The 17,307-nt window shown below is 37.5% G+C and overlaps 1 protein-coding gene across 1 annotated transcript in view; it reads right to left on the reverse strand.

Moving 5' to 3' along the window:
* The window catches only part of LOC115626345, a 53,139-nt gene extending 36,514 nt beyond the window's left edge, over nucleotides 1–16,625 (reverse strand). The window contains exon 1 of the mRNA XM_030521694.1: nucleotides 16,536–16,625. The gene's annotated coding sequence lies outside the window, so the exon portion shown is untranslated. The remainder of the gene's footprint in view (nucleotides 1–16,535) is intronic.
* Nucleotides 16,626–17,307: the final 682 nt, after the last annotated feature.

Below are 17,307 nucleotides of genomic sequence, written 5' to 3' on the forward strand. Positions count from 1 at the left end.
AAATTAACCAGCTCATCCATCAAAACAATTTCAACTTTAAATGTCAACACTTCCACACCAAACAGTGCCATAAACACACACACACGCATACGCACACACACACACGCATAGAGAAAAACTAAACAAATTGAGACCCGCTAAATTTCAAACATTAAAACAGTGCTGACTGACTTCCTGATTAACTCGAAAAAATCAACAGCAAACACAACTAAATCCCCGCAACAAATACCACAGAAAAAATTGATTAATTGATGAAACAGCGCAACACAATTTCCATGGAAAAGAATTTAGAGCGCACGCACACACACATACTATGTACATCATACGAGTATATACAGCTATAAAGACATTTGTATTGTATGTATTGAGAGAGACATACAGTTGGCCAGATGGCCCGTCGACACAATTTGCATAAATCGAAACACAAAAAGCGCTTTCAATACGCTGAAAATCGGGAGCAAAAGATATTTATCTTGCCATTCCTCGCCCTCCCGACGTACTCGTCGTCTCCGTAGTCGACGAGTGTTTGAATGAGTGTCAAATTAAATTGATCAATTAAGCAATTGACGTGGCAGGCAGGCAGACTCGCAGACTCGCAGGCAGGCAGGCAGCTTGAAAAATGCACGAAATGCACAACAAAATGGTTGGGCTCCAAGCTCAAGTACAGAGGAGACAGGGAGATGGGTTGGGGCGGGCAATGACATGTTAGGCAGTGCAAGTTAATGCGACTTACATACAACAAGTGACGCAAATTGTGGCGCGTAAAGCTGGAGCTGAAGCTGTTGGGTGGGTGCTGAGGCTCGAAGCCACGACTCGACTGCAAGTGACAATTTCTGTCAATTCAGCGACGCTAATCAAGCAGGAGACAGCAAGGCATAAAAAACATATGGAGCACTGGCAGAGTACGAGACGGAAGAGGGGGCGAGTAATGCTCGTGAGTTGTACAAAGGGCTAGAGACAGCAATTAAGTTGTGTGTGTGTGTGTGTGTATAACACGATCGAAACTGTCTAGAAAGAATTTAAAAAAGATTTTGCTTTTTTTCTGAACAGAAAAAGAAACTTGGCTCTACATTTTGTTGTACCTTTTGTTCGGTAAATTGGTGAAATATCTCTAATGTTCAAATATATATTATAAAATATGTATGCTTTAGTCTGATGACTGATTGATTAAGCCCGCGGCCTGTTGTTTGTTTTTTTCTGAACAGTAAAGGCTATATTTCAAATGAAACTTGGCTCTACATTTTCTAGAAACTTTTTAATCTGTACGTTGCTGAAATATCTCTAATGTTCAAATATAAATATTTAAATTTTTTTTTTTAATTTGAAAACAACTATTTGCAGGAATAATCAAAATGTAAAATTCACAATATTTTAATGCTTAGATAGAAGGCATAAAACAGACTCTTCAAACAATGCATTAATGGCTTTAAAATAGCTTCAAACCCTGGACAGTTAAAGTCATAGCATTAGTTTTGTGTTGAGAGCAAAGTTTATGCTAGAGAAGTTGGACTGTTTATGGGGGAAGTAAATGCGCCTGGTTAGACAAATTGGCTACGACTGCCGCTACGACTGCAAATCCTCGGTAGCAGCGCCAGCTTAAGGTCTTGTCATGCGGGTAGGGTATCTTTTCTATACAACAACGTCATATAATCCATCAAGTGTGTGCTGCAGACAGTTGCAGTTCCCGGGCAGTGACAGGCGACGGCGACGGCACCAACAACAACAACAATTCGCATTTCCCCAAGTTGTAATCAAATCACATGACGACGCACAGATAACGAGGATGGGGACGACGACTGGGAGAGTGCAAAACTTTATTGAAGGACAAACGGAAGGGGACTGTCTAGCAGAGAGACAGCAACAAACAATAACAACAACAAATAACAACTAGCATGCAAGTCCAGTTGATAGAACAAAACCAGACAGAGCCGAACTGTCAGATAGAAAGTGCCAGCGAGTCAGACGGAGCTGACTGTCAAAAAGAGTCTCGTGGCTATTGTCACATTTGATGGCCAACACTTTTGATGATTTAATAAAAAGGGGGAGTGGGGCGTTGAGGCAAAGCACTGCTTCACTGTTTAAAGCTATATTCATTTTTATTTTCACTCCCAATGCTTTTTTGCTGCTTCTCCTGCTGTGGTTGTTGTGCTTTAACTTTGTGGCATTTGCATAGCACGACAGTTGACAACTTTTTTTCTGCTATAGCCGTAACTGTCTGTCGTTCTTTACATGCTAGGAGAGAGACCCCTTCCCCCTTTTATCCATATGCGCATATAATGTATTTTTCTATTATTGTGACAGCTGAGACATGCGCGCTTGACTGTCAACGCTGGCTGCCACTTGAAAAAGCCATCCAACCAGCCAGGAAGTTTCTTATGGCAGTTGTTGTTGCTGCTTCAGTCTGATGCTGCTGTTGACTAAGCCCGCGGCTTAAAGGCACTTAAAGCCAATGCTTTGAAGTGCTGCCTTTATGTCTATTGATTATTTTTTTTTCTCTGTTCAACAACAACCAAGTTCATTAAAGGCCCATCAGGGCGCACTTTACACGCCCACGCCCACAGAAAAAAACATTGTAACCGCAGATAGACATGGCGAGACACGAGGCGACAATAATAACAGCACAACAACAACAACAACAGTGCGGTAGCAGCAGTAGCAAGCAACAAACACGCCCACAAATCAACGCCTAACCGCAGATGTGGCACTACCGAAAAATACAGACAACAACAGCAGCAACAAAAAGAAAAGAGGAGAAGAGCAGCCAGCAGGGAAGCGCCATTTTGTCTGCCAACGCGGCCATTAAATATGCAAAAAGCAACAGACACATGCGAAAAAAAGTGTTGCATACTTTTAGTTGCTCGCAAAAAAGAGGCGAACGCCGCTGCGTCAAACCGCAAAAAGGCAAAAGCAGTAAGCAACAACAAAAGTAACAACAACAACAACAACAAGCGACTACTAATACATATATGCAGCCAACAGGAAGCCGGAAAAATAAATAAAAAGGCGAGACGACAACGTTGGACCCTGCAATGGCCATGGACCCCGGAATCCGCCCCCAACTTCCACAGCGGCCCATTCATTAGCATAGACACACAAAACGCAATATTGAATTTCTATGCTTGTATGGGAGTATGCGGGTGTGTGTGTGTGTAAGAGTGGGGGTCGACAGGTTGTCAAGCAAAAATAAAAAGAAGCAACATCGGGGGAGGCATGGAGTGAAAAAATGTTGCACGCTTTGGTAAGCTGAGAACAGGCGTCAAGTTAAGGAAATCACAGCCCTGGCGTGTGTCTTGCCACTTGGTGGGCAGTTGAGCGTGCAAAGGCGTTTGCTTTAGAGCAGGCGTAAACAGACAGTGAAGGCCGACAAGGGAACAGCTTAGAGATGGGCGCGTGACACGCCCATCAATATAAAGAATTATTTAAAAATATATATGCACACATTTACTATAAATCTACGATTTGTCAATGACATAACATAAAGAAATAAATGCACATGCGAGTATTTCAGAGATATACACATATTTCAGACTTCTGCATTATAGAAATATAATATGTACTAATAATCTACAAGTACTTTAGTTCAGAGCAGTATTGTAAAAGATAAATTTATTGCAAAAGCTTTATTTACAAATTATTTCTAAAATAATTTATATTTCATTTTTACATTATAAACCTTTTATATACTTAGTTTATATTTTTCCCGGGCTTTAGCTTATATCAACATTTCTTTAAAATGTTCGCGCCCATCGCTAATTCGGGCAGACAGAGGGCAAGTTGTTAGTTGGCCGCTGAAGCAGCGCCTAGGGATCAAATTAGTCGAGTTTCTTTTTGTGCAAAGAATGCGGCAAGTTTCTTGCGCTTTGCATGTGGACTGAAGTGGAAGTGTAGTGATGTGATGTGCTGTGTATGTAGTGGTGTGCTGCAAAGGGTTTAAGGGGGGGCGTGGTAATGCCAAGAGAAACGCATTTTAATAAACTCTCAAAGCAAACGATTTGATATGTGAATGAAGATGGGCTGGAGCGCTGAGTGGGCGAACATTCGTGAGGGGTGGGGGACATTCGTTTTACATGTCAACAAGACAAACAGGAAGCGAACAAACGTCTGTGCAAGGATATTAACAGGAATTATGAGGCGAAAGCAAGCGAAGCGAATGAGGAAAAGGGCGCAAATGCGATGAACGAACGAACGAACGGGTTGGTTCTGAAAAAGCTTTCCGTGCTCGACTGGCGCTCTCTTTTGTTTGTCGCTTTTTGTCTGCGGTTTGTCTGAGCCCCCAAAAAACCGCCTCTTCGTGTGTGGGCCAACGGAATTTATATGAATTATATGCTGGCAAAAAATTATGTAAAAATGTTTTCAAAAAATATTTTGTATCTGAAGCCCAGGAGGAACGGCTACGACATTGACAATGAAGCGCAGTACACATAAGTGCCTGTCAGGCGGCCGGCAGGCAGCCAGGCAGGCACGACAACAACAAAGCGCTGATTGACAGGAAGACACACAAAAAATATGAGGCAGCCAGGCAGTCAGACAAACAAGCGGATGGATGGGCCAGGCCAGACAAAATGCCAGCACATACGACAAATGCCAGTTAAGGAGAGGGAGAGAGGAAGGAACACGGGCGGTGGCAGCGAGTCGTTAGGCTAAGCAGCGAAGCGTGCCCAGGACATGTGGGTATGAGACTCACCCATTCACATTTTGGCAGTCCAAGAACCAACCAGCAGGAGGAGTAGGCGGCGGCAACCAAGTATCGATTTGTTGTGTGTGTGTGTGTGTCTGTGTGTTTGAGAGAGTGTAGAGGCTAAGTCCCCAAATAAAACAAAGAATTGAAAAAGGGTTCGCTGCAGTTCAATCGTTCGGGTCATGCAGGTTCGCTGCTATATACAATATGCCTATAATGAAGGGGACACACGTTCAAAAAGAATGAAAAATTCTCTCCATTAAGGGCTTGAATTATTTATTTGACGAAGGAACAAATCAATGTTTTATCATTGTATTTGCAATTAAACTTTTTTAAAAGTGTACCAAAAAATTTAAAATCAAACTTCGCTATTTTGTAAGACGCTCCTTTACTAAGTTTTCTAAAAAAGTTAGAGTAGCTTTATTTGAAAATAAGTATTACGACGCTTTTAGTGTGATCGAGAATAGTTTTTGAATTCATAGATAACAATTTTAGGTCACTCATAAGCCGAATAAAATACTGATTGATATGAGCTTTAAATAGACAGTCAAGAAAGCATTGCATTCTCTATCTCTGGCACTATAATATATCTTGCAATGAGGCTAGACTATATGCAATAAAGAAACGGAAAAACCAACGTATTTATGCACATTTTCATTTTAATGATAAATACTACGATATTTGCTGAGCACAACCGTTACGACGACCTATGTCCAGCCAAATTAGCAACGCTTGATTAATTTTTATGACGCTTGCGGCAAGTGAAAGAAACAACAATAAACGACAATAACGGACTGCCACTGCCGTGTTGGCAAGAACAACATTTAGTTGTTCGGGCGCAGCATGACGGCCCATCAACACTTCAATCCAAGAAGGGGCCCAAAGCAACAACAACAACAACAAAAGGCCCTGACAACGTTTATGATGCGTTATGTTGTTGGGCTTTTGTCGGTCTCTGTTGTCAGCGCCTCAGTCGCAGGTAAGAGTGGGCGGGCGACGGGCGACGGGTGGTGGTAAGGAAAAACCTTTGTTTTGAAGTTTAACAAAAAGCTGTTTTGTTGTAACATGTGTGCGCAGCAAACAACCCAACATATGTCTAATGATGCACAATTAGGCAAATTGTTTATAATTATATACAAACAGTGCAATGATTGCTGCTCTCTCTCCCTCTCTCTTTGCCTCTCCCACTTGACGTATGTGATGCATTTCCCTACAAACTTAGCACAACATTAAAATAAATATTTAAAAAAAATATAATAATTGTGGAAAATTTTTAATGTTGCACAAGCTGTGCACGTGTGTGGCACATTTAACCCGAAATGCTCACATGGCCTTTGTTGTTGCTCTGCAGACCCGACTCTGGTGGGCGTTGCGGGGCTTGGAGGCGTGCCTAGCTAAGTTCATTGGGCGGCTTTTTCGTTTGTACGCTCAACAAAATCTAAAAAAAACAAAAAACCTCTTGTACGCAATTGTGACACAGTTGTTGTCGATGTTGTTGTTGTAGTTGTTTGTGTTTATATGGGCAGCCCGGAAAAAGGCGGCTTGTAAAATACGATTGTTGTAAAATTTGACGCTTGTTTGAAATGCTAATGTGTGTGTGTGTGTTTGTTGCTGTTGCTCGAACGCTGGAAACGTTTTATTAGCCAGTTAGTTATTTAAGGCAATAGCCATTAAAAGTGCAGTTAGCAATTAGTTGCAGCACCTGCCTGCAATTCGAGCTACAACAACGGTGGATTAAACACAAAAACAGCCATGTATGGGGGGTCTTCTTCCTCAGTTACTACTACATATTGACCCACTTATAGGTGAATGGAGACGACACCTCATACACTAGAACCTTTCTCAGATATGAAATATTAAAAAAAAGGGAATATTTTTGGAACTGAATTAAAATAATGGTGAAACGGATCTACTTTTAAATGTAAGCCGAAATATATTTGACTTTATCCAACATTTCCGGAACTGAATTTCTGTAAATTGAAGTTCTTTCAATAAATATAGTATATATAACAAAGCGAATTTGTTTTAATACTGATTTAAAATAATGCTTTAACGGTTCTACTTTTAAACGTAAACAGTTTACTGTTTTTGCATGGAAAGTAGTTTTTATAGTTGGATAAACATTTTCGGAACTGAATTTCTTTTAATATAATTTAGAAACTAGTCTACTTTTAACCGCTTTTTAGATTGTACGTTGTCAATCTTTCATGTATCGTTGACAGTCGGAAATATGGGTATACTTACTGAATTCAAATAAACATGTTTCCCATAAAGTTCCAAAACATTTATATCCAATCGATGGCGATGGTTTCAGAGCCAACAAATTGTTATTCATGCGACTTAGAATTGCCAGAACAACTAAACAGAGTTAATTGAGGTTAAAAGCAGCATAATTGTCAGCTATACTATCTACAGTTATTATTATAATGGCTCGAGGATTGTAAAAACAATTTTCCTAATTAAAAGGAAAGATCTACATTTTCAAAAGCTCTCATGATATCGCTTTCAAGCACTTGTGTGCTTTTCATGAGTATAGCCTTTGTACGAGTATAGGAGTATGTCAAAAACTATTATCCGTTCCGCTTCATTACATACAGCTGCACAAACCCTATGGGCCGGTTAACCCTTCATTCTTTGCCACTTCAATCGGCCACATGTTCCGGAGAGTAGAGAAGCAGCGCTCTAATTACACAAACATGTCGTCCATTTGCCCAATTTTGTTTGTTGGCAACCCTCGAATTTTGTTATAATTTTAATAAATGACAAGTTCCATTGAAGCGCTTGCCACACACACACACAAACACTCATACACACACTACAAGTGAGCGTCCATTTTTGACACCTGGCGTGTGGCTCGACGACACTGGAAAGCCATCAAACACACTTGGGACTTGGGCCGCTCTTGCATTTGCATAGCGGGCCGAAACGAGACGAGACGAGGAAGCATGACTGATGGAAGAGACTGAGACTGGGCGGGGAAGAACAGAACTGCAAATGGATGTGGCTGTGTTGTTGTTGTTGGCCAGTAAATGAAACAGAAACGAGTTTCTGCCGCCGTTTTGTGAACACAATTATTATCTCTGGTCTCTGGGCGGGCGAGCGGGCTATCGGAAATGTGTTGACTGTGAAAAATAACATTGCATGTATGAGAAAACTTTTTCAAAAGTCCTATCAAGTGGATAGGTTTAGAGGGTGACATACATATACGTACTACCATAAGCATATGGGCACAGCATTGATTAATGGATCCAGTTGCATGCGTGTCTCGCTATGGAAATATATATACACTGAGAATAAATTAATTCAAATATATTGAGCAGAAATGAAAGAACTGATATATTTGCAGTTAAACATTAAAAGTAAAGAAAGGTTAAAATGTTAGAAATCTTTTTTGAAAATGTACTGTTGTTGAAAATTTGTAATTTTTACGAGTTTTTATTTTGCAGACTTTTAAGAATATTTCAAGAGCAACTTTTGGTTACTTTTTGTTTATTTTGTAAGCGATTTGATTAATAATTTCAAGTTGATAGCAAATCCGAAATAAATTTCGAAAGCAATCTAGCACCTCATGACAAGAACGATGACGACACTACTCTACAACAACTATTCAGTTCTTTTCCTTTTTTTTTTGCACCAAAGACAAAAGTTTTTATCTGTAGAATTGTTTATAAAAATACAAATTTAAAACTTTAATAACCGACGGTCTCTCCAATATTTTATACCACCACTAAAGATTACAACGCAAAGGTTTTTAATAACGGATTGCTGTTAAAATAATTAATTCAAATACAAAAGAACATCCATAAAAAACTCTCGCTATTGGTTTCAAAACTATTTTCTCTCAGTGCATGCAGCTCTGCCATATATGCATGCAAGTATATATTACCATGTATTGCATTATTTGGCAACTTAGAACTTAATTACCAAACAAATTTGATGTGAGACGAGCAGCAGCATTGAGTCTTCCCGCATCTTTTGATGGATTTGTGGCAGGGTGACCCATCCATGGCATGTACATATGTATATAGTATGTGTATATTATTCACGCAGCAGATCGGCGCTAATGACGCTTTATTGTTTTGTGATGCGTAAAATGTTTTGTTGTTGTTGAAGCGACGACAACAACTATAACAACTACAACAAAGACAAGGAGGAGGACGGCTAATTTCGAGCTACGCCTTGCTTCAATGCTTTTTTACAAATCGAGTGAGACTTTTGATTGCACAGACAAAGTCATGCAGACAGACAGACCTACATATATGTATAGACAAAGAATGACAAGGAGGGGCGGGGGGGATATGGCTAGGCAGACATGCATATGCATTTAGCGCTGCCCTTTACGGGCGAGCCACAGAGAGCCACAAAGGCACAGGGCGCGTTCAGAGAATGCGGGAAGTCGGCGGCGATTCATTTCCGCTACTGGCAGTGGTCATGATACGTCTTCCTCTTTCTATATACTATACGTTCGACAGTAGTCGGGGCTCTTGTGTCTGCTACTTCTTTTTGCTACTAAATACAAATTTAATAATATGCCTCACGCCCAGCAATTTCTGAGTGTGTGTGCGTGTGTGTGTCCCTTGATTTGTCGAAGGCAATTTTGCGCAGTGAACTGTAACCGAAAGTTAATTAGCTCGACAAAAACCATCATCCTCATCTAGGGGCTAAAGGCATTTACATATAGGGCAGACAAACATATGGGTAGCCAGCCTATTATAAGACATAGATGGGAATGTTGTCAAAGAAACTTGAAAGAATAAAAAAAAAATCAAAAAGGAAATGGAAAAGGAACAGGGAAACAGGAAATCTCGATCTTCATGTGTGGCATTGTGTGTGTGTGTGTGAAAAAGGGGTTTGTTTCTTCTTAAGCGACTGCTGGAAATTCCTATTGCAGGAAAACTAGCTGTAGATTGAAAAAAAATCAAGACCAAACGCAAAAGACGTTTAAGAACGTAATCAACTATTCAAAATGCACGATTTTAGTTTGATAATTAAGTGATAAATTTGCATGACTAATTAAATGCTGTTTTAATCACATAAAATATATATATATATATAATTTGGAGGGAATTATAAAAGAATGATATTTCTTAACCAAAACAAGAATCACACCTTTTTAAAGCAAATTTCTTGGCCAATATCGATATTATAATATAATACATTTTCTAGCTTTATCAATTCTTCTATTACTTTGTTACATTTCCTTCACACCTTTTTAAAGCAAATTTCTTGCCCAACATCGGCATACATTTTTAGCTTTATCAATTCTTCTATTATTTTGTGTTCATTTCCTTATAAGGTTTCCCTCGTTCCTCTATTAATAAATGTAGACAAGAATCTTGCGCTTTAAGCTGACAAGTTTAAATTTTTCAAGCTGTTATTTTTAACAAACTTTAGCTAATTAGGCGCCAGCAAAGGCAGCAAAAAAAAAAAACACAAAGTGAAAAATGGAAAAGGAAAACTGTTGAAAATGCCAAAGTCGTCTTAAAGTTGCAGGCAACCACCGAAATGTGGCACAATAAACCAAAAAAAAAGAAGCAGAAAACATGCAACAAAGCTGGCGCCAAGTCATTACACGAAATTTTTAACACACACACACACAACTTTTATGAGCTCCACACACTCACATACACATATATATATATACACCACCGCACTTAAAATTTTTCACAAGTATGAGGCATGAGGCACGAGGCGACCGCAGAGCCGCCGCCACTAAAGCGTTGAGAAATAATTTTTCCTGCTGCTCCTTTGCTGCTGAAATTTTACAAGAAACAGCAGAAATTTCTCAAGACAATAAATGGGAGAAGAAGAACTTAAAAAAGGCAGCAAGTAGCATTAGAGCATGGGCAAAAGGGGCGGGGCAGCTGAAAATGTTGCTACTTCGCTCTTCTTGGTTTTTTTTTTGTTTTGTTTTTTTGTTTTTTGTCGGCATGCTCGACTGCGCAGCAAATTGAAGAAATTGTGGCACCTGTGCGAGCGACTGCGGCAACTGTAAAATGTATCTGCTAGTATGTGTATCTTTTGTTTGTGCAGCAACTTCAAGCAGAAGAAGCCGCCACTGCCGCCGCCATCGAGCCTAACAAATAAACTTGCGGCCAACTTATGACAGTCGACTAGAGTCGAGTCGTCAGCGCAGTGCAGCGCAGCGGCTACAGGAAACATTATTCTTAGTTAGATGCTAATTAATTAGGAACAGGCCGAGTGGCACTGTTACAGGCACTGGGACGGGCACAGGCACGAACTGAACTCGGAGCCCGCCAGTGCCAATGGCAGGCCGCTTGTTTGGTCGACACAAATATGTGGGGACTACTGCCACTGATAAAACAGAGGAGAAGGTGCAGCAGAGGCAGAGGGAGAGGGAGGAGTAGCAGCAGCAGACGAATGGGGACGACATATTTTTAATGTTTGTCGAGCATACATAAATTTGCTTTTGTCTCTGCGAGGGAGTGACAAAAGTAATGGTAGGTGCTGATGAGGTAGTTGGGAAAAGTGCAGCGATGCCCAAACAAGGTTTATTAGACAAAGGTAGGGCTCTGGCAAATGTTTGAGAAAAGTTCAAATATATGACCTCACATAGTCTTCAAAGTGAACTAACAAAAAGTTGAAAGGTTAATAAAATATTCCTGCAATCAACTTATGGTCAGTAAGGCAAATAACTTGGCCACAAATATCATAATTTAATATTATTTTACTAAAAAGCAATAAGAATTCTATACTTCAGTAAAGCATTCTGCGGACTATATTGGCAAAACTAACTACTTTTCAACTTATTTGCATGTGTGACCACAAATTAAATTGCATTTTAAACTATTCTCAAATGAAAATTTTCACTATTATTTCAAAAAACCACATAGAAAATATTAAACCTAATATTGAAGAATTATTTGAATAATCTAAATAAGAAAGATATTTTTGGAAGTCTCCTTACTTTTGTGTTGTTTAATGGTGTTCAAACTATAATTATAGGAAGAAAAGGAAAATAATTATGAAATGATAATCAAATAATATTTGTGCAATTTGTAATTGATGAAGTTTCTTATTATATTTCTTCAATTTTCATTATAATTTTCAATTATAACATTCGTGATCGATTTAACAGCATCTCTCATTGCTTATTATTCTAAAAAAAAAACAAACTTTTTTACTGGGCTTTCTAAAGAACAACTAATGTTTTAGAAAAACTTTCAAATGCAAATTTCTGAGTTCACAAGCATTTACGAATAACTAGAACTGTTTAACAAACTCTCTTTGCGACTTAAATGTAAGTAGTTACAGCTACAGACAAACTTTGTTTTGTTTGCACAACAGTTTGTAGAGCTTAGTAAGTAAATGTTGCTTCAATCAAAAGCAATACATACAATTTAATTCCAGAGATGACTTCTATACCCTAAGAAGCATTGCCTTCAATTAAATTTCAGGTCTGAAATAAGCCTACAAGTTGCCTAAGCAGTTTTATTTGTTAATAATAAATATGTCAGACTTTCGAAGGTAATCTTTGAGAATATGTATGTCAGAGAAATGAAGCGATAAGCAAATTGAGATGCTTTCGAAATTCGTCGGGAATTTGTATTTGCTTTCATTTCTGAATTGTATAAAATTCTTTATAATTTGCGCTACTTGACTGACGTGGAGTTCCAAACAAACTACATGATTATGCGAATAAAATATGAGCCGCAAAAAGTTGTTTCCACAAATTATGATTATTATAATGGTGGCGCCTGTGGCAACCAACCACCGCCGCTACCACCACCAGCATCACCCCCTACAGGCATTAGAAACCGCTGCCAACTGCTGCCAACTTGTTTACACAGATTTTAATTGCTGTAATTATGATTTTTACACGAAATTAATTATGCATGCGCGGCACAGAAAGATTGCTGTATCTTTAAGATAGATACGCACGCGCAGCTAAAGGAATTCAATAAGCAAGCACAACAACAACAAATAAAGCGCATGTTTCGAGCAAAATCATCAAAGTTGTATGCAAGAACAACAACAGCACCAATGAAAATAGTGTGCCTGAGGAAAAACATTTTTCTTGGGGGAGCAGCGAGCTTGAGAATTTTAATTGCCAAACATATTTCCACTTAATTACCTCCACAGCAGCAGCGGCGGCAGCAACAACCAATTATGAAATGCAGCTAACGAGCAGCGACCACGAAGAAACGTCTCACTAGCCCGCCGCTCGCCCCTCCCCCCCATCCCTTGCACTATCCTTCTCCGATTCCCACAAAATGGGTGGCGATGTGTGAAGTTGCAAAAGATACGCGCTGCCAGATACGAGTTTTAAACGTTGCACTTAGCAGATAAAAATCGTGTAAATTGGTCGCCGGCAACCAAACACACACACACATAAGCACACTTAAAATATAAGTATTTGAATGAAAGATGATTAAAAAAAAACTGAATAAAAAAAAAATGGGAATTTCTCTCGAGTGGGCAGAGATTCCTTCTTAATGTTTACCTGACTCTGTGAATCTATAAAGTGCAGCGAGTTATGGCTGACCATTTGGTTTTCTTAATTCCCATTTAATTAATGTTTACTGTGCGCTTTTGACATTTCCATGTAACTGTGTGTGTGTGCTGTTTGTTTGTGGCTATAAAGATTTTCTAATGCTTCGAGAAAATGTGTATAAAACAGAGATGAGCTCTCATTAATGGGTATTTGCGCAAATACAATTCTACAGCTATAATTTATCGTAAAAGTATCATAATTGCAATGTTGTTTTGCTAAACTTCAACTTTTATAGTCGCCTTTATTGATATTCTTTGGAATTGGACAAATAAGTGCTGCATAAATGTGAGAGACTGCGGAGTCTATTTCGAATTATTCTGTGTGTCGCTTAAAGTTTTTATTTCCATACCACTTGGCTGCAAAGAATCTATAAAAAGTACGTACACTCGTATATAAAATAGTTTGTACTGACTAATTAATTGGCAATGGTTCCAAAGCTTTGATGAAAAATCTTCTTACAATATTATATTTTTCAACTCAAAACCGAATAAGTAATTGTTAAGAATAAATTTATAATGATAATCAAAAGCTTTCGTTTAATCTACATTTAATCTATAGTTTTGTTTTCAATATAAAAGAATTTATTCATAAATAAATGCTGATTTAAAATTGTAACTCCTCCTACTGGGTTAAAAAATTAATAACTGGTAAGGAAAAAAGCTGTAACAACTACAGATTCTACAAATAATGGAATGCCTATCGATCCTATATTAATGAAATGAAAATAAATTCCAGTTCAATGAAGAGAAGAAAATTGTTGCTAAAGAGTTCAATTACATAACTTACTAGTAGAAAGGTAAAATGAGTTTGTCATTAAAAGAAATGTGACGGAAATATGTTATATACACGTATGATATGCATTTATCTGTAGATGAAAGTATAGGCTAGGTACTGAGAGTTAGTTGAATGATAAAGCGAGCAGTGAGGGGTTTCTAATGTTTTCTAGTTTGTATTTTGAAAGCCAAGGAGGCAAATAAATCAAGTTGAAGCGAAAACTGCTGCATTTTGACTTCCTCTGGTGTTTCAAAGACAATATTCAGAAATGATCGAGCTTCTAATATTAAAGACACTAATCAATATCCTAATCCACCAAGTATTTGACGTTTCTTTGAAAATTGTTTTATTTTTGTACACCTTAACACCTTCTTTGTCTAAATCCAACAAAAACTAAAATTGGAAAATCAAAACAAAGGGCCAAATATCTTTTTCCACTTCCAATTTTTCATTAGTCTTCCAGTACATTTTCCATATTTATGTTTAAAGAGCATTTTGAAAATTCATGAAATGTGGGAAAATCTGCTTTTTTCTATTTTCAATTATTTATCACACAAAGATATCCTTTAAATCACATTAATATTTGTGCACACACAGAGACATCATTTCATTTTAAATGGCATTTAAGCTATTAGAAATTTCCAACTAATTATATTACAGAGCTTTGGTTAATTTTTAGTTAAGCCTGTCGATGATATCGCTTGTACGAGTATTTCTATTGAAAACTGTTGCCTTCGCCGGCAATTGATAATGAAATTCAATTTAAATCAAATAAATATCTATTTCAGACACGCAGCTGCACAAATCGTTTGCCATAATTTTCATTTAATTGATTAATGCTAGAACCTGATGTGTGCATAAATTTTGTTAATTGCTAAAAACTGGCTAAATCGGTCATTAAAACGGTGCGCGGATAGTTTTAATTTTGCGAGAATTTATTGTTTTTTTTTTTTAGCCAATTTTGTTTATTTTCTTATGTCCGTCTTGTTTATGCAATTGTTTATTTGTTTATGTTTGTTTAAATGGGAACACGACAGCCAATATTTGTCATCGATAGGCATTGAACACACTTGCACTATTTTTTCAGCTTGAACGCCACACAAAACAGCTTTAAGCGCTGCAAAAGTTCTCAAATTTCCGTACACCCTAGACTGCTGCTAGTTGGCTCAAACGGACAGCCAGTGTGGGTCAAAACAATTGTTAGTAATTGTGGAGTGAATAATGTTTGCTGGCCTTGAAAAGTGATTCCCAAAGAACTACTCGTTTGAATAGAATTGTATTGTCTTTAATTGAAGAAATATAATATTCAAGTGATATTTATATACACTTGTGAAATATGACAGTTTTGTGCGCATTTTATTTGCCTGTCTGATCATAGCTTGAATGAAAACTATCCTGATAATTAGCCATCAAAGGATACTCCTTTTTTTAATCACTTTACAAGTTCATTGGAGTTGAAGCTTAATTTTTCCAATAACTCTTATATATCTCTATCTAGATTAGACCTCTTTTTGAATGCACATCCATTTATAAAATACAATTATGTTTAAAGGAATTATTTAATTTTCTCTCGAAAAGTATCAGATATTTTATGAACATATGAAAAAGAGAAGTTTATCGAGCTGGGTTTATATCCCATCTGTGAAGATTTTAATACTTTTATTATTGCTAATTGTAATTTGATAAAAAACGTAAAGAATTAGAAGAAAAATGGCAATAATAGTAAGGATTAGGCTTAACAAGTTTTTTAATAGCTAAAGGCACAGGCTGAGGATTTTTATTTAATTTGCGCTTAGAATTAACAAAATATTAGAGCTGTTTTAGAATTAGAGTTGTAGTGGTCAAGAAAAGGAGTTAAGGAGAAAAAGGGAAGTTTTTGAATGGGGAACTTTAATTTAGAATATTATGGGACGCTATTAGGAATGCAGACATCAAGGTCAGTTCAGATAAGCACGCTATCTAATCAAATCAAATATTGACAAAATGTAAATGTTTTCAAAAATTGGTTTTAGATTTGCTTCAAATTGTTGAATAAATTTAACTGCTTGTAATTTTTTAATTCAGTGTAGACCTGCCTAGAATCAATGAACAAGTCTAGTTACTTGTATGAATAATACGTTTAACGAACTTGCTAGTTTTGTTCGCTTATTTCAGTTTTTGCATATTTTCTTTTTTCAAAATATTTGAACAACCTGCTTGCGCAAATCATTTAATACGTTTTATTTATTTATATTCAGGTTTCACTTTTTAGAGCTGATAACTAAATTGAATTCCTGTAGTAAATGATAAGCTTATTGCTTGAGATTTTTTCGCTGCTTTTTCATAATCTTGTAGACTTTAATGTCATGTTTATATTTGTAAATGTTTATAGCGCCATAAATTGTTGAAGAGTCGTTTAATTAATTTTCATTTGATTGGATTTTAATTGCTGGGGTTATCGTTGTTTTTATGTCAATCCCAATGCCAAATCACTCATAAATATTAAAACTCATTCAATTCACACTTCTGATGAACACTCGAGCTCGAAAAATTAACAAAGTCTGTAATAATTTCTGTTTTTCTACTCACCTTAGAGTTTAATTTGAAAATTGCCGGCGCATTAAATTCAAATTCTGCATAAATATAAATATATCCTTAAATTGCAGGCGTTTATAGCATAATTATATATATGTGTGTATATATTTGTGTATATAAGCAGCTATATATATATGTGTATGTATATTGGAAAGCGTTACACAAATGCCTTTAAGCGTATTTTAGTTACATTTGTACACACAAGCTAGAAACTAGAAGCGTTCAACACAATTCAAATGAAAAATAAATGCAGTTGAAGCCTTTTAAGCACTTTTCTTCTCGCGATTTAAAACGCACTTTCACACAATTTTCCCCACTTTTCTTCTAGCTGTTGCTGTTGTTGTTATTGCAGTTTCGTGATATGTTTGACAACACTTCAGCTTTTTACATAATCGTATTATTTTGATTAGCAGATCTTGGTTTGCTTTTGAAGCGGCAGCGACAACTGCTGTTGGCAGCAGCAGCGTCGTCGATAATACGAATAAATGCACAGTTGCCACATTTTTGGCTTTTCAGAAACTTTTTTCAACGACCAGTAAGTGGAAGAATATTTGTTTGATTTTCGAGATATTTTGACGACGCGACGCAATGCGATGCGATACGACACGACTCGACTATGAGACGCGAACCGACGACGCAGATTGAGGCTGCGCTTTCGTTGTTATTGCCACGAGCGTTCGATTGAGACTAAACTGGCAGTGGCTGCTGCAACCACCAGCGACCGTGCGGCGGCGGCGGTTTGTGTGGCGCGGCGTGTACCGTTGCT

The sequence above is a fragment of the Scaptodrosophila lebanonensis genome, unplaced genomic scaffold, assembly GCF_003285725.1.
Source record: "Scaptodrosophila lebanonensis strain 11010-0011.00,11010-0021.00 unplaced genomic scaffold, SlebRS2 tig00000085-arrow-pilon, whole genome shotgun sequence".
NCBI classification, from domain to species: domain Eukaryota; kingdom Metazoa; phylum Arthropoda; class Insecta; order Diptera; family Drosophilidae; genus Scaptodrosophila; species Scaptodrosophila lebanonensis.